The following is a 21,012-nucleotide window of genomic DNA, read 5'->3' as shown; positions in this document are numbered from 1 at the left end:
CAGGGTTCCTCTATGGTGGTGTAGAAAAACTCGCACATCACGCTCACCCGGTACATTACCTGCGCCTGGGAACGATACGACGTGATTTATTACCCGTGCAAGCTTGGACCGCGTTCTCTCCTTCGCGGAAACGTAAAGGAGTCTCGCGACTTATTCACTACCAAACTCGTTTGTCGCTATACTACGTTTCATACATCAAATGCAACGCTGTGGAGGCTAGAGAGACTTCTGGTAGCGGCTGCGTTCGCGCTTAGGAATAGTTCAGCGTTTTCTGACCGATTTTTGTGAAAATGATTTTTTTTATATCGGCTGAATTCTGAATGAAAAAAAAAATATTTAATACTTAGAAACAAGCTATGTACTTATACGGCAGCTAACGCGTTGTTTTAGGCGAATTTGCTTTTCGTTGTTTTTCTTTTCGTGCTTATTAGTTTTGCAGCGTGTCGCGGCAGCCTCACGTTACGGTGATGCTGCCGAGCAAACGCGCCGCTTGCGAGCAGCGAAGCGTATAGACGGAACGCGCAGCGAAGCATAGAAGGACCTCGCGGAGCAATAAATTTTGGTGACTGAACTTCTTGCGTAGCCTCCACAGCGTTGCATCTGGTGTATGAAACGGAGTATATGTCGGCAAAGAGATGTTCGCGAAAAGATGCAGAACGCGCAATAGCACATTCTTCTCACACACACGCACGCGCGCGCGCACACACAAAGGCCCGCGCCTGTAATGTGTGCGGATCTGCATACGCTGCGTACGATTTCAAGCTGAATGTTACTAAACAAAGAAACATGGCGGTATAACGTAGCAGAGAACGTAGCAGTAAACGGAGCAGAGAGAAAGAAGAGGAAAATAAAGGTTAACACGTCTCTTCCTCTTCGTTGCTCGCCACTTTAAACGATATAATGACTGCCAAGTAACTTTCAAAACCTTCGCCAAGGACATTAATCTTACATTCTGAGAAAACTTACGACGGAGAAGCTCTTCATATTCATTTATTTCCCCAGCATTGAATGTCATTGATGGCAGCGCAACCGCATCATCGTGACGTCACGCTTTGGCCGCGTAGCGAATGCATTGGCTAAAACCAACATGCGAGACCGACTGAAAGCACGTGGGTTTCCCTGCTTTTTTCCTTGCCTAAGTAGAAATTCACGATTGTGGGTGCTAATAAATAGCGGCAATCAAAAACGACTCCAAATCTGTCTATGCGCTTCAAATTTGGTTAAATATTAGTTGCGCAACGAATTTGAACGTGCTATATATATATATATATATATATATATATATATATATATGCACCATACGCAACTAAGCTGGAACGCGTCTACCAAGATTTCACAGCGTTGTAGATGTCTACCTCCTTAAGCACTTCGTGAATCTCGTGAATCGACATACAGAACAAGAAGCCGTATATATGCAATGAAGAGGCATCCGAGCTGTTATGGGTGCACGGGAAGTATACTTACAGCACTTCTGTTCATCAGGCACCTCTCGACGTAGTCTAGGTATGACTTACAGAAACTGCACTGTGTTGTGTCGTTGGCTGCAGAACAAAACAAAAACAAGAAACCCAGTCGCTTTTAGTTTTCGCGTCTGTGCATATGGCTCGGCGTAACCGGCCGAATGGGTACAGGGAAGTAAAAAAAGTCGCAAATTCGCTCGAAAGTCGAAGCGTTGACAAAGTATTAGACTATTACACGAAGTAAATTTTGCAGTTTTGTAGGTAGTAGTATTTGCAGTTAACTTTCGCTTAATAACAAATAAGCGTGTTATCAGACAAATACATGAAAGCAGTTCTCCTGACGACCGCGACCACTCGCGGTCACAAAGCTGGCGTGACGCTGGCAGCTGGGAGTGCACGTGCTTGTCCCAAAGCGATCATTTCGTGCTGCCGCTTCAACTATATACCACGCTTCCAAAACACAGATCGCGTGACCTCCAACACTGGGCGCGAGCAAAGCCATGCCGGCTGTACCTGATCTTTGGGTTGACACAGATTTTATTAGAAGACGCAAGTGGCTTGCGTATATATATCCAAAAACCAAAAGTCTGCATGGCTTTTGCAGCTACCCAAGCGGCTTGCGTACGCAAGTGGAACGCAGGCCCGCGTCCCCTTGTTCTAAACGCGGGTGCGAGAATAAAAAATTAAGCAAGTGTTACTCGTTTGTAAAACGTGGAGGCGAAAGCTTGTCAGCCGCACCGACTGGTGGTGGGGCCAGTGCCGACAGCGCCTTCGCAGAGGCAGTATGGGAACGCTGGCTTGATGAGCGGCATCGGAGCCAGCTCTGAAAGAAGACGATGACGAACGCGCGAGCAGTGGCACGAGTGCGAGGGACAGATTGGGAACGCTGGCATAATGAGCAGCATCGGAGCCAGCTGTGAAAGACGTGACTTTTTTTACTCACAGAAGCATCGACAGGTGTTTTTTTTTTTTTTTTCAAGGTTGTGTGAAGGCCATTGTGCGATGAGGCATATAAGCCTTTCACCTTAAAATATCCTGGTATATACCAGCCCTAAATTTTAAGGCATGCACGCACATACATTTTGACCGTGCGGTTCTGACCGTGCCTGTTACGTATACGTTCCCTGCATCGCCGTTCACAGCTCCACAAATCACGTACAGTATACACGTGTATAGTATAGTATACGGTATAATATAGTATAAACCTTGTCCACGGCGATCCCGTGGGCGCCGCCATATATGTTCGATAACGTGTTGACGCGTCCATTACATGCCTCAGCTGCCTCCGTGTTTACAATGTATGTGCACGGCACCCGGTGCGGCTCAGCAAAAAAGTATGATAAAAATTATAATTAATGTATGCTTTGGCGGATATCGTAGACGGTGACTAGGTGAACGACACGAAACTTTGGCCACAGCTTCAGAGGACACGAAACCGCTTTCGAAGCTCATTACGCCTCGTCCAAACGGCGCAAGCAGCGTATACGGTGCTGTACTACAGGTGGAGCTAGAAATGTATTACAAGCTGTCTAAGCTTTCCGCTTGTGAATTAAATCAGGATCAGTGTGTTTTACTCTTCGTTCTTTATTTGGCCAGCTCTTTTAAGCAGCGGCTTGTCCTGTTTGTGACTCAGTAAAATTCCTCGGCGTGGCCACTATCTGATTGTTTATTTTCTGCCCAATGGCTCGTGGGTGTGCTCAGTTGCGATAGACTTGTTCTCGCTGCGTACAAGGGCTTGGAACATGGATGTTATGTATTTTGTAATAGCTTGTGGGAAAGACGTATTATCGCTAGTCACTCGCTCACGACCGTCACGTTCAGCTCCTAACATTCGTGTGTCGTCGGTGTACTCACTGTCACCCATACATCGGCGCATTGATTCAAGTGTGCGCCCATTCACTTATTATTGATACGTTGGCGATATAGTGGGCGTAAGTTTGCGCGTGAGTTGCGGTGGGTGCGTGCAGATAACGTGCGATAAACTTACTATATATGGCAGGCAGCGGCGCTACTCCCTTTGTCACTGTGTAACGAGCGGTATCTTCACTCTTGCCGACGTTCCGGTGAAGTTCTTTCTTTGGATGTTAGCGATACAACGCTGGCGGATGAGTGACTTTTTTATCCTTGAGAAAAGCCATAATAAAGTTCACTGACTGTCTGTCTGTCGAGAGAAGCCGTACATCGCAAAGAGCCGGCAACACAGACAGTCTTTATGTAGCAGCAGTCCATATGGACTTGGTCACAGAGATTCATTCTATTTCTTGATATATCAAACACTATTCTGGTAGCCAACTACTGCGCACGTCTTACCTCTACCGTTCCACATCTTGCAGCATGAATAGAACAAAGTCCGTTAGCGAACGTCCAGTTGCATTTCCGACAGATGATCGCACAGTAGCGTATGGGCAGAAGCGGCAATGGGTTCGTATTTGTACGTTTTCGCAGAGGCAATGTGCAGCGCGCCGCCGAACGCACCATCTGGTTCTTCTAGAGCTAACTGCCCGCGAAAAGGGTCTATACAGCACACCATTAGAGGGGATTTAAAACGGAACTTCAGTCCGCCTTGTGTGGAGTTCAACTTCACACAGGCCAAACTTTAATTGCGATATCAATTATATGGACACTCCATGCAAGCGGATTTCTGCCGTCGGCGTCGTCGTCACCGTGAGGTTCTGTATAGAGTCCAACGGCGATAAAATCGTCGCCGCGCGCTGTATGCTGAATGTGTGAGTAAAAGCGCGCGAGGGACGCGCGCTTTCACAGAGCGACCGCACGGCGGAGAGCAAACGCGACATCTTCCGTCGGGCGAAAGGCCATGGAGGGATGGGAGGGAGGGAGGGGAGGAGACGTTTAGCTGCGGCACCAAATGCGCATCTTGCGACCGGGCGCAAGGGGAACTGGCGAATCAATCTCCCACGCGAAAGGAGGAAAGGCAGCGCGGGAAGGAAGGGATGCGGCTTCTACTCTGGCAGCAACTGCGCACTTGTACTTTGCGCGGCTCCGGGCTGTCACGCACACCGCATCTTGAAAGCGATTGCCACACGGCTCTTACCTTTGTATGCGCTGTGCTTTCGCTGCTCAGTTTCCGTTGAAGTGATAGACCGCACAAACTTCGCTCGCTGCTGCCGCCGCGCTTGCTCACGCCAGCGTTTTAACAGCAGTTGTGTGCGGTCATCGAGTGTGATCTATTAATGTTTGCGTGTGCGCGCTGACACTTGTTAATTCACTTAGTAAGCGAATGTATCCAAGTTTATGCAGCCGATAAAGCGACTATCTTTACTCCATTTAGCGATCTACTAATTTGCTATCCTAATTGATGCTTCGCCTTTCAGGCGAAACTGCGACTTTTTTCTACTACAAATGCACACAACATATAATACTCATCTGATTAGATAAGCAGACTTGGTAGATTACTGCTGTCAGCTCTTGCACGGCAAAAATATAAAATCGCTTAATTCATGATTTAGAAAGAAAAAAAAAGAAAAACGTACGCACACGCAGACACGCTTTCCAAGCGTAGAGATGACAGAAAGCTGGTCACCGTCTTTCGCTGCCCTTTAATTTGCTCTTGGGGGTGCTTCTCCGATGTCTCTTTCAACAGCCCCTGCGTGCAGAACTAACGTAAGTATATGCCTAATCGTGCCGCTTTTACGAGCATGCACACAATGAATCCTTTCCCACAAGCGCGAGCCCCTTCATTGTGGCCCGTACTCCACACCGTGCACTGTTATTTTTTAGGCCACTGCCATATAACTTGCGCACCTTGTGCTATAGCCTTGAAGCCCTAACTCGCACAGCGCTCGATTGTCTTAGAGCTGCACGCTTAAAAAAATAACACCACGGATCTTTACAATTCACGACAGATTTTTTTTAATGGCAAGCAGACAAATATGTTCACAATGTAAACTAGGGAAAAGAAAGCGCGAAAACAAAGCGGTGCTTTTTAAAGAATGGAGTGGTGGGTGGCATATTCTGCCGCGGGCACTTAGAACTACAATGTAGAAGAAGGGGCAAGACTTTACCTCGGCGTTCCTTATTTCCTGGTGTTTTCTCTGCCAAGGAGTGGCAAAGCCCAATGCTACTTAGCTTAGGTGATTTGACGAGAACCGGAGCATTCAGCATGACATGGCAAATGGCCAGAGGTGCGCAAACGTATTATTGTCGTCGCCAAGCTGTGCTGTTCACAGCTGACTTTACTGCGAGCCAAAATATAAGTAATGGCAAGAATGCTACCAGTACGAAGAAGAGGAGCTCCAGCTGTAATGAGCACGCCGATGTCAAGCAACGAATGCACGAACAGCCAAAACCGCCCAAGTGTTGTAACGAAGACGACAGCTTACCGCACAAATTAGTCGTTCGAAAAGGGGATAAAGAGAAAGATTTCACTAGCCTTATGGGCAAAGTACCTCCTCGCGAACATCCTTCCTCTCTCCCCTTATGAATGGATACGTGCGACTATCGAGATGTACCAGGAAAGGCTGAATGAACCAACTGATCCCTTCACAGACATATCCCCCATAAAAAAGCTCCCCCAGCAAGGCGAGAGGTTTCGTAACAAAGAAGCCTCCGAGGAAAGCGAAAGCGGGGACACGGATACAAAGGATAAGAGGGGAGGTGGGGACTACAGACGAGGTGATTCGCTGGCGCATACACACATATGAGATTTGAGGGACACTTACTGCTGCGATCTTGACCTATAGCTGTCATTGACAACGTGCGAATGCATGACCGCGTAGAGCGATGGTGAACGTCAACCAGTTGAAATTATGCGACTCGTGAGACTCTGTTTCATATGATACGAATCATCCGCGATTCCAGCCGCAGCTGCCGCAGAAACCGGTCTAGATTCGAACAGCGGCTGCAGTGGCTGAAGCGGCACGGCGGAGTTGGGTCGTTTGGTATTGGTGGAAATCTTCCCAGCAACGCTGCGTCTCACGAATAGCAGAGCAGCGGCTGAGTCCGACGTACATGTTGAATTTTAAGCGGGATCCAGTGATACCTACTCTAAGGATTTATCCGTGCAGATGTAAGGTGTTTTGAGTCAAATTAGGCATTGTAGGATTCGGGGGTCATGGTCTCGGAGTCCAACGTCAAACTGAGGGCCGCTCTCTAGCCTACGCCACCGGTGCGTCTCGTAACGGGTAGTAGACCTACGCTACCGGGGCGTCACATGGAGGCTAAGCTGGCCCACGCCGTCGTCCGAGCTGACTTGACGAGGGTTGCTTCTATCGTGACGAGTACGAGGTCGAGAGGTAGGGGAAACGGAACAGGGGGTTTATTTACATCGGAAAGGTACGTACAGGACAACATCAGCTCAGTCGTCCGCTACAGCAAACGAACGGGTCAGCCTGAACCAATGTACGCGAGGACAGTCCGCCACCAGAGTTCTCTCATTCCGGCTGCAGTGCGGGACTTTCTTTCTGCCCCACGACATGTGCGAACCCCCCTCCCTTCGGACCGTGCGTCATCTGGGGAGCTGTGCAGAGCAGTGGCGAGAAGCCTCCGTGACCGGGCTTAGTTAGTTCATTAATTAGCAAGTGAATTAATTATCTGGTGTCTACCATCCTCCACAGTGTTTTCACCCCCCCCCCCCTCTCCCTTGGTGGATGGCTGGCAGGCGCTCCGTGTACGGGTCTGTACCTACCTGCCACGCCTATAGCACGCCACCCGGGGCGATCCCCCTCTTTCTCTTTACTCCTCTACCTTTTTTCCTTTTTTTTCTTTTTAGTGCAAGTAAAGATTATTATTATTATTATTATTATTATTATTATTATTATTATTATTATTATTATTATTATTATTATTATTTATCCTTCTGGCCGGAGTACGGAGCGCAGTACAGCGTTCTGGGCGAGCACTAGTTATTATCATTCATGGAGAGCACTCCACGTGAGCCGCAAAAGTCCGCTTAAATGCCCTCTGCCCTCCCTAGATCCCTAGGGCAGAAAAATCCTGCGGACACATTCCCCCAACCGGAGCGTCCAATGTCGCCGAAGGCTCCGCCTTGAGTGCAAGGGTGCGCATAAACACTCAGGCGCCTTTGTTCCCTGAACACACCTGGAAAAGTAGCCTCGGGCGCACACGGCTCACTGTCACAGAGAACGGAGGGGACAATCGTAGACGGGAGGTGTCATGCTTGACCCAATCTGGCGCGTCATGACTCCCAGGATGGCCCAGCAATTAGCTGCTTCGTCTGTCGAACAGCTATGGAGGCTAGCAGCTAGAGCACTGCACGGGCCGATTTTTTCAACCCGGGCCCGACCCGGGCCCATTTTTACGTTGGGCTGCCCACCCGAGCCCGACCAAAAGTTTTATGGCGAGACCCGGGCCCGGCCCGGAAATAATCTACGTTACCCGCCCAGCCCGGCCCGCCACCCATTTACTTTAGGCCCGAGCCCGGCTCGAAACCGGCCCGAACCCGGCCCGAGACCGAAAAAAAACACGTTTTTCAGAGTCGAGACACGCGAGGATAACTCGATGCACGTTACATGCACACCACCAGAAAGTCCGAGCCCGGCCCGGGCCCGTGTCAAAAAACCTGAGCCCGGCCCGGGCCCGGGTCACAAAGCACATGCCGTGCCCGTGATAAAACTGCCCTACCCGGACCGGCCCAGCCCACGGGCCGGGCTGGGCCCGGGCTTTCGGGTAAGCCCGAGCCCGTGCAGTGCTCTACTAGCAGCGGCCATAGCGAATCGGCGTATAACGCACTTTCCCAAGAGTATATCGGTCCCAGCGTCAAGGTCGGCGACGAAGTGGTATCCAGCAACCACATATTCGTCGATACGTGTCTCGCCATGGTGTCGCCGCTGGTCTTTCCCGTGGGACGTATTTTCAACTCCACCAGGCGATTCGTCGCAGGAAAGCAGGGGAGGGTTGAAGGTCGCTGTCCCCGCTGGCCGTTCGTAACAGCATATGGCGTCATTGTAGCGATATCAAGGAATTTCCGAAAGAGGCTGGTAACCATCGGCAAGACGCATTCATACACTTGGTCGCGTATTTTGTTATCATTCATTTCTATTCCCACTATTTATCATTGTCGCTGGTTGGGTCGCCGTCGTTATATCATTGGGATCGGCCACTTGCAGCAACGAATATGATAAACAAGCAAGGAATCCTCACAAAATGCGGCCGCTGTAATTGGGTTACCAATTTAAATTAAATTTCTGGGTACGTGCCAAAACCATGGTCTGATTATGAGGCACGCCATGGGGGATTCCGGCTAGATTTTGACCACCTGGGCTTCTTTAACGTGCGCCATGCATGCACCATATTCGCCCCCATCGAAATACGGCCGCCGTGGCCGGGATTTGATCCCGCGACCTCGTGCTTATAGCAGCGCAACGCCATAGCCACAAAGCCGCCACGGCAGGTATTGGGTATATATTAATACCATCTATATTAGGAAGTAAAAACAGCTGGTGATAGGCTCCCATTTTGCTACTGTATCTTGTTGAACATTGCCATTCAGAGTAACGTATACATATGTACTATCGACCAAAAACGTTCATGGACCACGGGATCTCAGAAAACGCTAAATATCCGAGCAGCCTTTAAAAGTAGCCAGTAAAAACGTACAACGCAATGCTGTTGGATATACCAGTAGAGGCTGGAAATGGGAATACCCGGCTGCGTTTTGAAGCTGCGGAGATATTCAGCTTTTTGTCAGATCTCTTGGTCAGTAGACTTTTTTGGTCGATAGTACATCTTGCCTGGTCAGAAAAAAGGACCCAAACCGAACCTTAAGTCATAACCGCCCTCCAGAAGCTCGGTAGCATTGCAAACGAACAACGGTGTCGGCGGACTGTAATACACGCCGGAGGCTCTCAGAAAACTTCAGGGCTTTTCGTGTTGAATGCTGCCGTCAAAAACGTTTCGTCAGGTTGATATCAATGAAAGAAAGTAGGCTGTTGAGAGGCGCTCTGCAGCAGTTCCGAGCAGCAGTTCACTGCTCAGGAAGAGAACTCATAGAAATATTTGCATTGCGCGCTGCTATCACTGCCTGTCTGCAACAGTGCCTTTTTTGATGATGAGTCGGTTCAATGCCTCTTTATGAAAATCAACATACATAGAAATCTTGTACAGCGATTTCAGAACTGAGGATGCCGCATCAGAATATTTATGAAGATGGATTTATGTCAGACCTTTTCAATGTCATTGATATCAAAGTGCGCTTGCAAAATAATGTGTGCCCTCTCGAGAAAATTCGAAGTATTTTCAAGCGGCGACCTTCTGAAGTACGTGAGCAATGAAGCGCGAGTGTAAAGCTGGACAAGTCCGAGTTGATTGGCAATTGCTTTTGTAGCACGAGATGAGTTGAGATTCAAAGGATTAGCGTGTACGTGTTGCCAGTTTTGGAGCTTTTCTGCTCGTTATTCGCGCTAGTACCGGCATTATATTGTTACGAAGGTATGGGTTTATTTACAGGTGATGATAGATGAGAACACATGAGGGGAGCAGCCAAAGGCTAAAACCCAGTCCGGTACGATCAACCGCCCAGTTCAAGCACGCGCTCCACGCCACCTCTTTGTCTTCTAGACTCCGCGCATTGCCGCTACATTTTCCCCGGGGGCAGACGAAGCTCGCCGAGCGAGTTAAATGGGTCGGTGATAATACTGCTTGAGGCGAGCCACATGAACAACTTGTGTCACGCGCGAACGCCGGTTATTTGCAGTCACTTGGGCGACAACGTAGCTTACGTCACTTAGACGAGCGAGAATGACGAAAGAGCCCGAGTAGGAAATCTTTGGGGTGGAAGTGTGGAAGTCCCTGGTTTCCGAGAGGGCGCATGTTCCTGCTTTCACACCACTCGGTATAGGGCACACGAGGTTCCGGATAACTCTGGCGAGACCAAGATGTCTGTGGTGCATGAGAGCGCTGGTCAAAGGCGCATTGATGACACTCATGAGCTGGGTCGGCAACGCGAAGCAGAGCAAGCTCTTCTTTGACGACTTGCCGTATTACCGAGGAGATGTCATCAGATGGGACTGTCAAACTTGCAACAGTGGTTACATTGTCTAAGCGGCCCAAATTTTGGTAAAATTCTCCGCATTTTAAGGGCTTCAAACGTCCGACAGTGCTGTCTTAGGTCGGAAGGGGTTCTGAGGTCTTCTTTCGTTATCAGAAAATTATAAACATCTTCTGCGATTCCTTTCAGGAGATGCCCCACTTTATCCTCATCAGACATTGTCGCACTCACTATTCCGCATAATTTTAAAACAGCCTCAATGTAAGTTGTGCATGTCTCGCCAGGTAATTGAGCCCTGCGTGAAAGCGACTGCTCAGCCTTCTTTTTTTTAGACATCGAGTCACCAAAGCACTTCTTAAATTCGTCGACGAAATCGTCCCAGGTTGGCAACACGCTCTCATGGTTATCGAACCAGAGAAGTGCGGTCCCGGCAAGAAAGAATACCACGTCTCGAGCTGCTTCGTAGTACTCCAGCGGTTGTGGCGACTTACTCTTTGGTAGTGCTTCAACCAGTCTTCCACGTCTTCATCCGGCTTTCCCGAAAAGGTGCTCGGATGTCGCTCCGGTGTCGCGTAGCCAGCCAGGCCTGTGTGAGGGTCTTGGGGCTCACCGCCGATGGCGCCTTCTCTTGAATCTTCCATGTCCGCTGCCTGTGGTGGCAAGCCAGCCAAGCGTCTGCTCCGTCGCGAAGTCGGTAGAGCTGCGTAGTCGTCCAGGGCGATGTACCCAGCGTCTCCACCAAAATGTTACGAAGGTATGGGTTTATTTACAGGTGATGATAGATGAGAACACATGAGGGGAGCAGCCAAAGGCGAAAACCAGTCCGGTACGATCAACCGCCCAGTTCAAGCACGCGCTCCACGCCACCTCTTTGTCTTCTTCTAGACTCCGCGCATTGCCGCTACAATATATAAGACGCAAGACAACAGAGAGGACCATTAATTGATAAATAAAAGATAACCATGAACAGACAAAGCGAGAACTTTTCTTGGCAAACTAGGGATTTTTTTTTTTAAGGATTATTTTAAGGGGTATCTCGGCCCAGGAGGTTGGCATCACTGGCGGGATCACGCGCTAGCTACCGGGAGAGTACAATCGGTGGAATGCGCTGCGTCGGCGGAAGCTCAATCTAGCTCAATGTCGGAACGTCGGAATATCTGAAAAGATGTCGCGATGGTGGCGCGGAGCCACTCCTCGGAGCGTATCGCATCGCGGCATGTGAAACATGATGCGATTCAGGTTACGATTTCACACTCGCGAGTTTGCAGATGCGGCAATGCGCTGTCGGTCCCTTTGTGCGCTCTACTTTTTTGGTGTTCAGTGGTGTCGATCTTCTATGCGAAATCGCACGTGCAGCGTGGACGGGAAACCAATAACAATGCGGATCGTCAGACACGACACTGTGGCCTGCACCACCTGAGAGCACCTTTCTTAACATCCTGAAGAATCTATTTGTTGACCTCTATTTGTTGACCTCAATGGTTGACCTTTGCAAAGTAGTAAGCGCCGCCCGGCGTTTTTTAACCACAAACTCTCGTTCATAGACTGCATTTCTCCCTCTAAGTACGCTCCGCCCCCCCCCCTGTCTCTCTCTTTTCTGGGGAGGAAGCGCGAGCACAAAGGCTTTTCAAAAATGACTGCAAAGTTTCCACGTCCTCAAAGTTATCCCGAACCCTAAACCTGGGTGTGGGTAACAACTGTATATGCTGTCATTCAAAAGGTTTTACCACCACCAAACACTGGTAGAGTAGAGGCGTGTGGAGGTTTCCGCGGTGGCCAAGGCAAAAAACGTGTTGAGTGGGAACACTACTTCGTTCTGCTAGTCTGTGGTCGAAATTTATTTGGTGTAAAAAAAAAAAAAAAAAAAAAAAAAAAAAAAAAGAACACTTGAACTTGCACTCGGCCGCGCACGCTTGAAACAGCGAAGCTGGGCGATCATAGCCCAGCATTTTCCGGAAGTGCGCGCGAACTTTTCATCTTATTATTCATAATGATGATAATTTCTTTTCGCGCGTCTCGGACTTACGGCCGTCACTGCGCGTTGCATAGCGCAGCTTGCAACACCGACACCACGTTCCAATGCCGACACCGCGTTCCAGGAGACCCGCTCCGTGAATGCGTCTCCCGCTCTCATAGCGCGCAAAACCTCTTCACCTCGCAGAGCATGAGCGTGCGAACGCACCAGCTGTGGACGAAGACGACGACGCTTGAACGAAATCATATGGTTCGCATAAATGCATGCTCTGCAAGCGTGGCTGTATAGCCTAGTGGTTACGACGCTCGCCTTGGGACTTGGGGGTACGCGGGTTCGAATCCCGCCTCGGCAAGGAAGTTTATTTTCTTTCTTGGTAGTTTCTTGATACGCACCAGAAATTACGGCTGGCTCAAATAGCTTCGCTGTTAATGTTTTTCGCACATGCACGGCAACATTTTTTTTTTTTTCAAGTGGTCAATTGCCACGCGACGGCATGCTGTACGGACGAAGCAGATATGGCTCAATATGGGGACGCGACACGGCACAAAGCAAGCAAACGGAAGACTTCATGGACAGAAGGGGCGCCACGGCCACTAAAAGATAAAAATAAAACAGCTCCATGCCTAGGGAAGCAGTAATCTTATCTGCAGATTTTTTTTTTTTTCAAGCTTTTAGTAACCGCTGCATGCATGAGGGGCCGCCGGTGGGGTCAACTTAATCGAATCGGCGTGATTTCGCATACCAACAAAACGTGTTTTCTTTCCATAGCAAAGTACGATTTCTCACCAAAACCTCACATTGTTCGAATTAAGCGAACAGTCGAATTAACCGATGTTGGCCGAGGCGAGTTTACTAAGAATCAAGACACTCGACAGCAAACGCGCCATACGGGATATATAAGTCTAATTTCCTATTTTCTTCCTACTTGTTTTGTAAAATCACATCGCACACTTCGCATCAGTATTTTGGTAGCGTTCGAAGTCGTAGACGGGCACGCGTTAATGATGTGCAATTTAATGTGCGCCGGCAGGTGTTAACTGAACGACTAAGGATACGATCGAAGTTCGAAAAATACTTTCCTTGCAACTTGTCGAAATGATAGCAGATCAGGAGGTCACGATGAAACTTTTATTAAAGTGGTTGCTGCTTTCGCCCAGCATGTCGCTTGCGACATAAGTACCGCCCAGATTAGATAGCCAACGTAGACTTATACCGCAAGGCGTGCTAAGCGTAGAATCCTGGGACAGTTAGAGAGATGTCGAACGGCCACTTTCCATAGCAATTGAGCCTGATCGGAATCGAATTTCCCGACCGTGATGGGCTCCCTTCCGTAGCTTGCGCAAATGAACCAACCTCAATCGGTCTCGATCGTGATCGAAAGTGCACTGTGTGACGCAAGTATCAGGAAACGCACAACATTTACATTGCGATGACATATTTAATAAGAGCGTCTACTGATGTAAATGCGTCTTCAGGCCATGTAATCGCAATGTAAGTATTTTCGTCCATTTTCTTTCGCAAAGAGCTGCTCTACACAATAACTTTTATATGATTGATCACAGCGTCACAAAATGTCACCAGCGCTGCTGCTGTCGGATGCATCTCTGGTATGCTTCCACTGACCTAAATTTGTGTTCTATATACGGTTTCGGCTTACAATTGAGTTCAATCGTTTCTTTTTCTTTCTTTTTTTTCCCCTCTCGTCTACCAGTGCACCAACTTGAGCGCTGATTTACATTACGACCACCCCCTACATGATTCAAGCTGGAGGAAAGCCATAGAGTCATATTGTAAAGCTTTTGGACATTCCGTGCCTACACGGCGCGCGGAAGGAAAGTGTGCGGCCGAAGTCACATGGGGGCGCGTTTCATGTTGCGAGCCCATTCTCAGATCCTAGTCCTAGGAACGCTCACACCATGGTCACACGCGGCGTCAGTTGCTAATTCGGAGGCCGTATTCATGGGACAATCAATTTAAACAATCATTTCGGGGATACTTTCACTTTCGCGAGACTTTGCGTGGCTCTATACAACACCGGGCTTGCGATTCTGGACATGGTCTAATTCCACCATACTGTACGTCAATTCACCTTCTTGTCAGCTCTGATTGGCCCAGAGTGCTGCAACGGCCCCTATGATTGGCTCAAAATGTCGCCATTGCAGAATTCGGCAATTTGGGGGAATTTGACACTGTCCTAATAGCACAGAGTTGCCTGCAATGTTATGCTTAATAGCGCACCCGTACACATCGGCGTCTACGAGCGCCAGCATTCATTCAACAGTTGGCGCAGTGCCAAGCAAGGATGCCTTAGTAGAGTGCCAGGAACGCTGTCGTCCGTAGAAAACCGCGCGTCCGGTAAAATTTCGGGAAGACAGTTTAGTTCGGCATGCCGCAACCGCCTACGTACGCAGCGCGCGAGGTCGTGCGCACGTAACGTAAGCGAAGCGCGCGCACTGGAAATGGGAAATAGTTGGCCGGACGCAATAGCTTGCATGGTAATGTGCTACTCAGGAGCACCATACGCCCTTCTGAAAATGTCAAGCCACAATTTGGCCTATCTGCCACGAAATCTCGCGGAGCCACGCGTTTTGAAAATCGCAACGCAATCAAGGCCGGAGGCGGATCGAAACCGCGCTCTCGTGGACACGCGAGCGTCCCTCTGAGCACGCAGCGGACGCTACCAGCGGACGCTACGCAGCCACAGAACCCCATACAAGACGCAGCTTTGAAAAGCTGCGGGCGCACGCAAGAGACCCTGCGTGCTCCTGTACTGCGCCAACGCCTCCTAAATAGACGTTGACTGCGCATCCGCACTGTGACCTCCGCGCGTTGCCTGCGTACGCCGACCTGTTGCGGACACCTAATTAAAACTGTCGTAATATCACCCTTGGGCTGGGCGTCCGCGCGCCAGGCACGACCGGCTTATCAAGCGCAGACGCGCGATAGCGGAGAGGAGGCGTAAGGCGCTGGGGGTGCGGGACAGAGTGCCAGGACAACACGGCTGCGCACCGGCGCCCGGCTTCTCTTAAAGTGACGCGAAAGCCCCATCGTTTTTTCCGGGCTCTCACATTAATTCCTTTTTTATATGCACATACGGACGTTAGACTCCGTATTATAAAAACGTAGTCCAGGTTCAGGTTCATGCACGTCGACATACGAAATGAGTCAATATTTAGCGGGAACACCAAATAACAGTGCTCGAGGTTTGCTAGAGGAGAGCGCGGTCAATTAGAAAAGACTCACCAGATACGAAACTGGCCCTGAAGCAGCGAGAGCTTGGCTGAAGAAGTTTGGCCGGACACCACCAACTGTTTCACAGATACAGAGCGGTGGCAAATCAACTGCTCACAACCCAGTGACAACAATGACGTCCTATGGATATCCTATTGGCTTCCACTGCCAGTACATGGATATCTTAGGGATGTGTCGAATACCTGCGGACATCCCTCACACGACCGCTTGACCGCATTTTCCATGTCCTGGGACAACCCTTGCATGTTCGCAAGGTACATAATGTGGACATGCTGCATACACTTATGGACATATATGCCAGGGCTTTTTACACAGGGTTCGCCAAAATGCTATTATGGTTGCAGCACACGCTGTGCGACAGATGCAACAGGCAGAGCGCCCACATCAAAAATAGATACATTTTGTGCACACGTTACGCACCCACGCACGTGTGCGAAAGTGCAGCATACTCCTGTTTCTTCTAAGCCTTCTGCCAATCCCACGTGGTATAATGAAATAACTGAAATTCGTAAAGTATGGCGCTCAAACATGCAATAAACGTAATTCTTTTATGAGAAAACTCAGAGACAAAGCCTCAATTGGAGAACAAATATTCACGTGCCTGCTGAAAAAGGTCCATATGGGATACCCTTGGGACATCTGTAGTAGGATATACAAACTGCACATCCGGCGGATGTCCTATTTGTCGACCAAAAAGGTACATGGACATTAGGACATGATACGGATGTCCTACGGACAAATCATTTTCTCTGGTAAATCTTTCTAGCAGCATGGTTCTCGTCAAACTTAATTGCCCTGATCACAGGAGAGCACCCTGGAGTGCAACTGCGCCATCTACCAAAGTCTGCAGGATCAAGATGGCTCGTATTTACGTTAATCAGAGCACTGTCTTCTGGAGCACACGCAGGCAGCTGGACAGATCACCGTCCATACACACTGCCAACTAACAATAGGCCATGTCCTGCCAAACATTCCAGTCCTAGCAAAATCATTGAAGCCTTAATATATCGAGTAAAAGTGCTGCTGGATGGCGTTATTCAATCTCTCTAGAATAATTTCCAGATGATCTCAGTAGATTAGGCACACATAGTTTTGAACTGGCATTGCTTCCGAGTGTAAAATGCTATGACTGTAGGGGGATGGGCGCTGCCAGGCCCTTTGCCGTCCTATACGTCGTACTGGTGAGAGACTAATAGGCATAGTCAGTAATCTCTTTGCAGCAGCGGTCATCACAAGCAGCATTGTAAGCCACTTCTATAGAGAGTATGTATAATGTTTGCAAAAGTCACAGAAGAGACTACTGCCTCGGTTAGCAAGTCTAAGTGCAGGTTGATGGTGTATGAAAACACTGCAAGGCCCTGCAGGCTGTATGGAGACTTCACTCGGATGACATGGTACCGTATGCGGCAGCATGTGGTTTTCTCGTAGCGTTTCGGTGCCCACTTGCGTGTTTTCTTCCTCTGCCTTGCACCTGTTATTTTATTGCATATGTACAATGGCACAGCTCTGCAGTTACCACTGTTGTGCTAATCAACACCTTCGATAAATTATTAAGCGTAAATGAAAAAAGAAGCTTTCTTTCTGGTGCCTCATTGAAGAGCAAGTTTTTTGCAAGCAACAAAGGACATCAGAGATACGAAAGGGCACTTCTGCCAGCTCTCATGTTGTTTTCTTGTTTGCGCTGAAATGTTTTACATTATTCACTATGCACCAACTAGCCCAACACACTACTTACTAATGTTAAATAAATTATTACGAACCTAGCAGCCTAGTACAGTATCCTAAATTAACATACCCATAGTTAGTATATGATCTCGCCCCCTAAAGCCCATTTCACATGCTACAATTCTGTCCGCAGAAACTGGTTCAGAGGTTCGAACAATAACCTTTGGCCACGCCTATTTTGTTTTCCATGAAAATTCCTGCCAGTAAAGTTTTTTTGATGCGAAAGCATAGAGTTGCCCATTGAGTGAAAAAGCCGGCGCCTGTAGCAGCAAAACGGCACCTAAATTTCCACTGGCTATGACGCCACTTCACGAGCGCACCTCGATGGAGCAGATCAGAGCAGGCGAATCACACCTGCTGCGCTGCGTGCCAGGTGTTGCGTGAGGGAAGAGGGCATCGCCGCAACACCACGTCACCAGCGGAACCTCAACAGAGCAGATCTCTCTCTCTCACCCCCACTGGGTTTAGCTGCTGCACGGGGCTGCCGCCTTGGTGGCTACTGCTGCTTCCTCGGTCTCTCGTCGCACAGGACGTCAGTGGCTTGCGGCATCCTTTATTTCTCAGCAGTATCGTCCAAATTATTCCAGCTACAGCCAACATTCTAACGTAAAACTTTAAAAAAAATAACCAGCACCAATGTAACTGTAAAACTCGATAACATAACCCACATCAAAACTCTAAGGACGCTCAGCGGCGTTGGACATTAATGCTTTCGCATTCACAACTGATAAGAAGTGCTTTGGTGCCTCGGGATTTTTATTTTCTTTGCCAGTGTGGACTGTGATGGCAGCGTCGCAGCATTGTTGTTACGTCACACTCGTGCAATACTCGAAAGGCTACAAATTCTAAAGCTTCCTTCCTTCCTTTCTCGGTACGGCAGGCCCAGTTCCTCCCCACTAGGGCGCGATCATCTGCAACTTCCTAACATTGCAATGGCCCAATGCCAAGGCACTACCACACAATTCTCAGCTAATTTCCCACTTTTGGGCAAGCCATTACCCGTTTTAAGAAACATACATAACCTGCTGGCAACCAAGATACTGTACATTTGCCCCAATGAAACTTCAATCACTCACCACAAAAGTCTCCAAAAAATTTAACAGAACTAGTAAAAATGCACCTTCACAGCATCCATTCTCCAACCTTGCATCAGCATTATGGCTGTTTGCCTAAAGTGTCACCCTGAAATGCTGGATTGAGCACCTGCTAGCTAGATCATATATCACTTCAAAAAATGCTCTTTTCCTAAAAGGACACTAACAGCAATTATTAGTAGAGTTTTAGCTCTTCCATATACTTATTACCCTTTGTGAAATACTCATTTACCAGATATGTGGATGGCAATAGAAATAACGCTGGTAGCACCACCTTGTCATGCTTTGTCAAACTACAGTGTTAGAAACGTTTTTATGCTACATGGGTGTTCTCATCAAAGGAAAATAAAAGAACGGCATTTTAACAATTATCACTGCTAATGCTTAACACAAGCAGCCAAGTAGAACAAGATTGGTCACTGCAATGAAGACTGCGTGTCATTTCTGGTTAAATTCTTCACCACCAAGGTTGCTGCTCAAGTTCATGTCCCCTGTAACATAATATTCATGAAGGGCGTTATGTAGTATATGACAAGCTAAAACTCAAGCTTAGGTGCTCCAATAAGTCCAAAGCATCACTTATGTAATGAATAGTGCTTTGTAGGCTACAAAATGATGTAAACTATTACAGGGCATGCACCATTACTGTGCAAGTACATTTCCAGGGTTACGGTTCCCCTACAGGATGAGCGTTCATGACACAAAGACCGATGCCAACTGAACTTCAAACTTATTGCTCGGTGGAAAGACATTGCTTTTGGTATTTTGAAGTGCCTGAAATGTCTCCAGAGACCAAGTCATAAATTTGAAGCTCACTTGGTGATGCTCTTGGCTTCATGTCACAGACGCTCATCCCAGAGGCAAGCTGTAACACCAGTACCCATGTCATTGTATTTTCCTCTTATTACTTGGAACTCGAAGCGCCCTTGAAGGACACCGCCAATAAACCTCTTCTCACTTTGTACAATGGTTCCACTGGTCACCATTGATAATTCACACAGCAATTGCATTTGAACGTGAAATAAGATACATTTAAGCTCAGTGGTGCTGCTACTTCACACTGATGGTGATATTTGCGGGACTGTGGCGCAGTCATTCAGTTAGCACATGCTAAAGTGCTCGATAAGCATGATCCCAACCATTAGATGACATCTCTCTGCCTATTGTCTTAGGTGAAACTGCTGTCTCCAATCATGACATTCACAGTGACTAAGTCATCTCTTGCTGCAGAACAAATGCTGATATTCGCCGGACCCATCACTCAAGCCAACTTATGATTTGCCCCTAGTGTGCCTTTAGGGCTAAATTATTAGCATTCTGAATTTGGCAAGTATTGATGTGTGCGCTTTCACTCTCTGCTTACATCACACATAAAAAGTGGCCTGCTTCAGTTTAAATCTGTGTGCCTTGTGCAATAAACCTAACGACTATCACCAAAGTGCAAAAAAAATTGCACTGCTTTCGTGGTTGCGTATGAAGGAACCCACATCCCAATCAGAACCCAAGTAAAACCAGTATTCAAGGTTTATTGCCATTTCCAAAATGTTCACAGAAACTGACAAAGAGTATCAACTTGGAAACATTGTGTACCCAAAGAAAATGGGCATAAAAAAGCAAGGAAAACAAAACAAAATGCTTTGGTTTTTATAAGTAGTCTATCCATTCTACGCAATTATATAACAAAAACGAAAAATTGTGAGTAGCATTGTGCCGTAATTCTAATCAACAAGCGCTATTTAAAATGAGTATCAAACAAAACCTAGGAAGAGGCACTACTGCTTCCAGACCTTTTTCACGCAAAACGGGTGGCCTGCAAGTGAGAAAAAGAAAGGGGTCACTTCAACATTTGTAAGTCTTAATAGGGAAACCAAACAGTCACTTGAAACAAATTATCAAAAACCCTTTCGTCCCCTGGAGAAACGAGCACATTATTTGGAGTTCCTAGATTTATTTTGTAAACAACAATATCGCTCTACATAGCACTGCAACATACCTACGTATTAAATACATATGTTGCAAAACATATGTATTGCAACATATGCATTGCAATGTTATGTTGCAATGCATATAACAACATATGTTATATGCATTATAACATATGTTATAATGCATATAACTTGCATATATGCATATAACGCATAGCAAAATTTGAAGTTAACATTAGATTCATTTTGCAAACACAACAAATACAGTCTTCCTCACAAGAAGATGACAACACAGCATACAGAATATCTTGGAAGGGAGTCTGTATCTTGAAGCATTCACTTCAAGGGTACCACTTTCACGTGCACCAAGTGGCTAACCTACAAAACAACTTATTGTATACAAGGAGGTTTAAAAAAAAATTTCTGAAGTAGCAGCCCCCGCAGTTTCCTACCAGCACAGGTAAACCCACTTTGCCTATACTTCTACTCTGAAAGGGGGCCGTGCAGCTGAATCTGCTAGCACTCACTCCCTTTTGGGTCAGTTAGTGCAATGATAGCTAATTTGAAATAAAAGCTCGAACCTTTCGCTTAAAAATATTACCTTTGGCTGTGTTAT

General features: G+C 47.7%; 1 protein-coding gene across 1 annotated transcript in view; it reads right to left on the bottom strand.

Moving 5' to 3' along the window:
• Positions 1-19,977: 19,977 nt before the first annotated feature.
• LOC119436704 (uncharacterized) overlaps positions 19,978-21,012 on the bottom strand; it is a 119,756-nt gene continuing 118,721 nt past the window's right edge. The window contains exon 35 of the transcript XR_007464674.1: positions 19,978-20,043. The gene's annotated coding sequence lies outside the window, so the exon portion shown is untranslated. The remainder of the gene's footprint in view (positions 20,044-21,012) is intronic.

This window comes from Dermacentor silvarum, chromosome 1 (genome assembly GCF_013339745.2).
Source record: "Dermacentor silvarum isolate Dsil-2018 chromosome 1, BIME_Dsil_1.4, whole genome shotgun sequence".
NCBI classification, from domain to species: domain Eukaryota; kingdom Metazoa; phylum Arthropoda; class Arachnida; order Ixodida; family Ixodidae; genus Dermacentor; species Dermacentor silvarum.
Note: the sequence above shows the minus strand (reverse complement) of the source record. Positions and strands in the feature narration are given on the sequence as shown.